This window comes from Eubalaena glacialis, chromosome 3, assembly GCF_028564815.1.
Source record: "Eubalaena glacialis isolate mEubGla1 chromosome 3, mEubGla1.1.hap2.+ XY, whole genome shotgun sequence".
Taxonomy (NCBI): domain Eukaryota; kingdom Metazoa; phylum Chordata; class Mammalia; order Artiodactyla; family Balaenidae; genus Eubalaena; species Eubalaena glacialis.
The window spans coordinates 89,048,755-89,056,501 of record NC_083718.1 but is presented as its reverse complement, the minus strand read 5'-3'; positions in this window follow the sequence as shown (position 1 = coordinate 89,056,501).

The following is a 7,747-nucleotide window of genomic DNA, read 5'->3' as shown; positions in this document are numbered from 1 at the left end:
GCCAGACATGCCCACCTATGATATCTTGATCCCTGTTTGTGACTGTATCACGGGATGCTGTGCTGACCAGTTCTGCTGTCTCTGCTGTTTATGACCACACACGCAGCTCTATGCCAGCAGTAGCATCGCTGGGAATAGATCCCAGCCACCCTGAGCAAACAATGCTGTACCTTCAGTGCGGTGCTGCTCTTGGCTCAGTGGTCAGCCTCTGCAGACCTGACTGTAGACTATGTCCCTAAGGCTGGGCCAGAGAAAGAAGTAGTGAATGTGTTTAATCTGCAGCATAGTGTTTGAAAGCATGGACTTTGGAGTCAGACACTCCTGTGTTTGAATCCTGGCTCTACCACTTATTATCAAGGGTAGATAGCTTGCCATCTCAGAGACTATTTCTGTAAGGTGGTATGTTTTTGTTTTGAGGATTAAATGAGTTATATGTAAATAGCCAGGAAAGGATCTTTGAGTCATTTTGTTAGTATGTTCTTAGAAACCTCCAAACTTTTTTTCCAAAGTGGCAGCACCATTTTGCATTCCCACAACAATCTTTGAGGGTTATGGTTGCTGTGCATCCTCACCAACACTTGGTATTAACAGTCTTTTAAATTTTAGCCACCTTAGTAGATGTGTAGTGGTATCACATTTGGTTTTGTCGTTGCTGTTGTTTTGGATTTTTTTTTAAATTAATTTATTTATTTAGGCTGTGTTGGGTCTTAGTTTCTGTGCGAGGGCTTTCTCTAGTTGCGGCGAGCGGGGGCCATTCTTCATCGCAGTGCGCGGGCCTCTCACTGTTGCGGCCTCTCTTGTTGCGGAGCACAGGCTCCAGACGCGCAGGCTCAGTAGTTGTGGCTCATGGGCCCAGTTGCTCTGTGGCATGTGGGATCTTCCCAGACCAGGGCTTGAACCCGTGTCCCCTGCATTGGCAGGCAGATTCTCAACCACTGCGCCACCAGGGAAGCCCCCTGTTTTGGATTTTTAAAAACAGCTTTCTTGAGATATAATTCACATACCTTGTAGTTCATACATTTAAAGTGTACAATTCAGTGGTCTGGGCATATTACATCACTACATTTTTTGGCAAAATACATATAGCATAAAATTGGCCATTTTAATAATTTTAAAATGTACAATTCAGTGGCATTATTATATCTACAGTGTTGTACAACTATCACCACTGTTTCCAAAACTTTTTCATTACCCCAAACAGAACCCATGTAACCATTAGGCAATAAATCCCTATTCCCTTGACTCCCTAGGCTCTGGTAACCTCTAACCTACTTTCTATCTTTAAGAATTTCTTTATTCTAAATATTTCATGTAAGTGGAATCATATAATATTTGTCCTTTTGTGGCTGACTTACTTTGCTTAGTTTTCAAGGTTCATCCATGTTGTAGCATGTACAAAAACTTCATCACTTTTTATGGCTGAATAATATTCCACTATATGTATATAAAATATTTTTTTACCCATTCATCTGTTGATGGACACTTTGGTTGTTTCCACATTTTGGCTATAGTGAATAATGCTGCAATAAACGTCAGTGTACGAGCATCTGTTCAAGTCCCTGTTTTCTGTTCTTTTGGGTTTACACCTAGGAGCAGAATTTCTGGGTCATTTGATAATTCTATGCTTAGCTTTCTGAGGAATTGCCAAACTGTTTTCCATAGCAGTTGCACCGTTTTACATTCTAACCAGTAATGTACAATTTTCCACATTCTCACCCACATTTTTTTGTGTTTTTTTAGATCATAGCCAGTCTAGTAGGTGAGGTAGTATCTTGTGGTTTGATTTGCACTTATTTAATGATTAATTGTATTGAATATATTCTTGTGTACTTACTGACCATTGTGACCATTGTGTATCACTTTGGGGAAATGTCTATTTGAGTCCTTTGCCCATTTTTTCAGTTGGGTTGTTTGTCTTTTTGTTGCTGAGTTGTAGGAGTTCTTTTGTATATTCTGGAAATTAAACCCTTATCATATATATGATTTGTAAATATTGTCTCATATTATGTAGGATTTTTTTCACTTTCTTGAAACATTGATGCACAAATGTTCTTAATTTTGATGAAGTCTAATTAATCATTTTTTTCTTTTGTTGCTTGTGCTTTTGATGTTGTATCTAAGAATCCAGTGTCAAATCCAAGGACATGAGGATTTATGCCATATTTTCTTCTAAGGGTTTTATGGTTTAGCTTTTATATTTAGGTCATTCACACATTTTGAGTTTATTTTTGTTTAGTGTGAGGTAGGGGTCCAACTGAATTCTTTTCCATGTGGAAATCCACTTGTCCCAACACTATCTATTGAAGATACTGTCTTTTCTCTATTGAATGGTCTTGGCACTCTTGTTAAAATTAATTGACCATAGATGTATGGGTTTATCTCTGGATTCTCAATTCTATTCTACTGGTTTGAATGTTTGTCTCTAGGCCAATGCCATACTGTTTTGATTACTGTAGCTTTGCAGAAGTTTTGAAATTGGAGAGTGTGAATCCTCCAACTTTGCTCTTCTTTTTCAAGATTGTTTTGGCTATTCAGGGCCCCTTGCAATTTCATGTGAATTTGAGCATTGGCTTTTCTATTTCTGCAAAAAACACTGTTGGAATTTTGAAAGGAATTACATTGAATCTATAGGTTGCTTTGGGTAGTATTGACATCTTAACAATAGTAAATCTTCATACCCATGAACACGGGATGCCTTTCCATTTATTTAGATCTTTTTTTCACTTCTTTCAGCAATGGTGTTTAGTTCTCAGTGTACATATTCTTCACCTCCTTAGTGAAGTGTATTCCCAAGTATTTTATTCTTTTAGCTGTTATTTAAGATGGAATTGCTTTCTTAATCTCCCTTTTGGATTGTTCATTATTTATTTGGATTGTGTATGAAAACACATGTGATTTTTGCATGTTGATTTGGTACCCTGAAGCTTTTCTGAATTTGCTTATTCGCTCTAATAACTTTCTAATAGCTTTCCACATATAGAATCATGAACAGAGATAGTTTTACTTTTCCTTTCCAATCTGGATGCTTTATATTTCTTTTTCTTTTCTAACTCGTCCAGATAGAACTTCTTACAATGTTGAATATTGCGAAAGCAGGAATTCTTGTCTCATGCCTGATTTTGGAGGAAAGTGTTTAGTCCTTCACCGTTGAGTATGATGTTAGCTGTAGGTTTTTCAAAAAAGCCTTTTATCATGTTGCAGAAGTTTCTTTTTCGTCCTAGTTCCTGAGATTTTTTATTATGAAAGGGCAATGCACTTTGTCAAATATTTTTCCTTCATCAATTGAGATCATCATTTGGGTTTTTTCCTTCATTCTGTCAGAGTGATGTATTACATTGATTTTCTTGTGTTGAATCACATTTATATTCCTGGGATAATCACATTTGGTTTTAATTTTCAGAGCTCTAATGACTAGTAATGTTGAATATCTATTTATGTGCTTTCAGCCATCTGTATATCTTCTTTGGTGAAGTGTCTGTTCACATCTTTTGCTCATTTAAAAAAACTGAGTTGTTTGTCTTATTGATTTGCAAGTCTTTTCTCAGATATATGTTATACAAATATTTTATTCCAGTCTGTAGCATGCTTTTTAGCTTTTTAATAGTATTTTTTTAAGGAAAAAATTTGAACATTTGAAGTACAATTTATAATTTTTTTCTTTTATTGTTCTTGTTTTTTGTGTCCTAAGACATCTAACCCAAGATCACAGAGATTTTCACCTATATTCAATCTTAAAATAAATGGCTTCTGGCTTAATCTTCATGTTCTCAGATTACTCTCCTCTGTTTTTATTCATGCAGTAACTACAGACTTCACATATAGTAAGTCTGATGGAAATGTGTATTGCATTTTAAAATTAATATTTGGTATGTGCCTTCTTCACTATCCTGTGTCTGTACAGTCATCCCTCAGTATCCATGGGTATTGGTTCCAAGATCCCCACCCCTACCCCCAGATACCAAAATCTGTGGATGCTCAAGTCCTTTATGTAAAATGGTGTATTATTTGCATATAACCTACACACATCCTCCCCGTATACTTTAAATCATCTCTAGATTATTTGTAACACCTAATACAATGTAAATGCTATGTAAATAGGTGGTGGTGCATGGCAAATTTGAGTTTTGCCTTTTGGAACTTTCTGGATTTTTTTTCGAATATTTTTAATCAGTGGTTGGTTGAATCTACAGATGTGGAACCCGCAGATACTGAAGGCCCACTGTACTGCCTCCTACGTGGTCATGCACATGCCAGGCAGACACATAACACAGAGTTTTCTGGGACCCAAGGTTTCTCCCAGATGGCTGTCCTCCCGTGTTCCAGCAGAGGATGTTAGTTTCTGTCATGGTAGTCAAGCAGCTAATTACGATAGCTCACGTGACTTTCATAGAGGACAACTATATTTGTTAATGCTTATGCCAGGCCCCATCCTAAACTCTTTACACATTTTAACTAGTTTGATCCTCAAACCCCACAGAAAGTAAACGACGGCTCAGAGACTCCAGGCTCCATCTCATACAGCCAGTTTGAGGCAGTCAGTAGATCCAGAGAGGCTTAATTCCAAAGCCTTTGCTCTTCCCACTATAATAACTACCATAGGCTGTGGCTGGAGTCTTATATAAGTGAGCACATTTTGGAAAACAACATAGACCTGATTTTTTTACATCAGATGCATCTCCAGATGCATTGAAGTTCAGACATCTGATTCTGAAGTCCTGCCGTGGGGTCTTAGGACAGAATTTTCCACAGGGTGGCCCTTAGCCCCCAGGTAGAGAACCACCTTTCCCGTGCTCAGCCCACATGTGTCAGCAGGGCCACATAGATGAGGGCAGTGTAGCTTGTGCACTGCACAAAGGCATATGGCTAAGGGGGCAAGTGGGGGTTAGAATCCGGCCTGCTTTGGTCCTGAGGGTCCATGGGGCAGTGTCTTCCCAGAGGGGCATCATCCTTTTATAATCCCTACAAAAGCACCATAGCTGCTAGCAGTGGCCCTGTCCTTTAGGTGAAGCTGACTAAACCCCTGGGCTCTAGAGAAGTTACATGTAATATAACTTAGCTAAGTTAATCATCACATTCTATCCTCCTGGCCATAGTGATTGGTTGAGGAATGAGCACATAACTCATGCAGGAGACTCTTGGCCAGTGAGGCTTGATTTGGAGGCTTTTGTTTGAGGGCTGTGGTTCTTGCCTGATAAGGTGAGGACTGGAGCTGCTGCAGCCATCTTGCAACTAGGTGGGGCTTGATAATGAAGTTAATTCCCAGAAAAGGTCAAAAAATATTGAGAGAAAACCTTATCCTGGTGACATTGTTGAACCTTTGGTCAAGTTATGCCTGAAGCCCAAATCTACTTATGGACTGTGGAATAACATAAACCAATAAATTCTCTTTTTTGCTTGAGACAGTCTGGCTGTCAGTTGTGACCAAAAGCACACTAACTATTCCATACACACCCGCACACATGCCTGCTCCCTATACCACGTCCTGGCTTTATATTTTCATCATAGCATCTGTCGCTTTCTCATTGTACTTTAAAGATTTTTTTTTTAACACTTTTTAATTTTATTTATTTATTTATTTATCTATTTATTTATTTATTTATGGCTGTGTTGGGTCTTCGCTTCTGTGCGAGGGCCCTCTCCAGCTGCGGCAAGCGGGGGCCACTCTTCATCGCGGTGCACAGGCCTCTCACTATTGCGGCCTCTCCCGTTGAGGAGCACAGGCTCCAGACGCGCAGGCTCAGCAGTTGTGGCTCACGGGCCCAGTTGCTCCGCGGCATGTGGGATCCTCCCAGACCAGGGCTCGAACCCGTGTCCCCTGCATTGGCAGGCAGATTCTCAACCACTGAGCCACCAGGGAAGCCCTCATTGTACTTTATTTACGTATTTAATTAATCGTTTTCCTACAGCCACTCCTCACCCCTGCTGAAGTGTATGCTCTAAATGGCAAGGAATTTTATCTTCTTTGTTCACTGATGGATTCCCAGTTCCTGAAATGAGTTCTTAGCACATAGCATGCATTCAAAATTTTGTTGAATGATATACCCCTACTCAGTGAATTATTAAGGATTACTAAAATTCCAGATGCATAAATGAAAATCAGCATAGTTCTAGAGTTGACCAAGGACCATCCCAGCCTTCTAATAAGACAATGGGAAGGTAATAAAGCTTGCACTGTGCACGTGTACATGCAGATTGTTGGCATTTCAGCAATTTCAGGGAGGGGGCTTAGTTATTGTTACATCACCAAGATTGTTTTCAGTTGGTGAGGCTTTTCAATTGGAACTCTTTCTAAGTACATTTAAAATACTTTTAATATATTTATAGAATGACTGTTAGGTTTTACTTTTTGTTTTATGTTGGTGTATCTGATGTTTTTTACTTTTTGGATTTTTATTTTGTTCATCTCTACTTCTTTGCTATCATGATGTATTATTTTTCCTTTGGAAAGTGTAACTGAATTAGGGGAGATAGGTGAGCCATGGTGTCTTTTATCTCTCGTATGTGCCATAGTCAGAAAAATACTGAGAACCTCTACCTTTTTGGGGGATTGTCATCCACATTTCATTTACATCCTTTCACTTCTTACAGGTAATACCACAGAATCTGGTACTTAATCTAATAAGATTTACATGGCTCCTGTCAGTCTGGTAATCCCCGTTTATTTACCATCTCCATCATGGAATCTGATACTTTTGTTTGATTCTCTGACAGTGATTTGCCCCAGAGCCCTCCTGGGAGTTGGTGGTTGCTTTTTGCGAAGCTAAGTGTATGCTTCGTAAGAATGACCCTTTTCCATCTGCCTGTCACCTTATCTGAACTCTCACTGTTAAGAGATTTATCCTTTGGGTTAACAAGCTGTTTAATGCTTCGGGGGAGCAATACATTATTTCTGATGTTTTTCTTTGACAACCAAAACGGTGACAAGGTTGTGATGTGAGGAAGGAAGAAGAAAGGAAGGACAGAAGAAGGGGGAGGTGGGTAGGGCCAATGCTCTGTTTCATTTCCCCTCTCTTCTTTCAGCCGGCGCTTGGTAGCTAGTCTTAGGCTGCTTAGGTGATAGGGGATCATCTTCAGGTTGGGGTATAAGATTTTGTGTTTACTAGTCAGCAGTGCCATGTGGGTGAAGTGAGTGGCCATCTGCATAGCCTGACTGCATGGCCAAGCCATGTGTCCTCTCCTCTCTGGAGACGTTTCCTACTAAGAAACGGGCATGAGATCACACCAAAGCCATATTTTCTGTAATTGTCAAGTCCATATTGTTTTGTCTTACATTGCCAAGTAGATTCCCGACCTAGGGAGGAAAAAAGTGACCTCCTCGGTATTGGAGCCACCACCTCATAAAGAATCACAAACCTCAGAAGGCAAAGAGACTTGAGCAAGACCACGTGAGCTGTCAGCAGCAGGAAAGAGAAGAGCACCCAAGGCCAGGTCAGCTCCACTGCACCTGCTGTGCCTGTCATCTCCCCTCATGAGCTGCAGAGCTTACAATGAAATAAACTGCCACCCACTCAAGCCTGCTTAGAGGTTGGCCAGGCATGTCACCTCCATCTCTCCTTTATCACACCAGGGCTGTAGCCAGGGAGGAGCTCTTCTAAGGGGGGTGGGAGGCAGAGACTGGAAGGAAGGAAATGGAGAAACACTTGGGTGTGTTTTCTGAGTCGTATTTCACCTTTTCACTCTCACCGCTACTGAAGTGGAACAGAGCAGCCTTCTATGCACACAACCATCTGTTAAAAGGTGGCCCTGG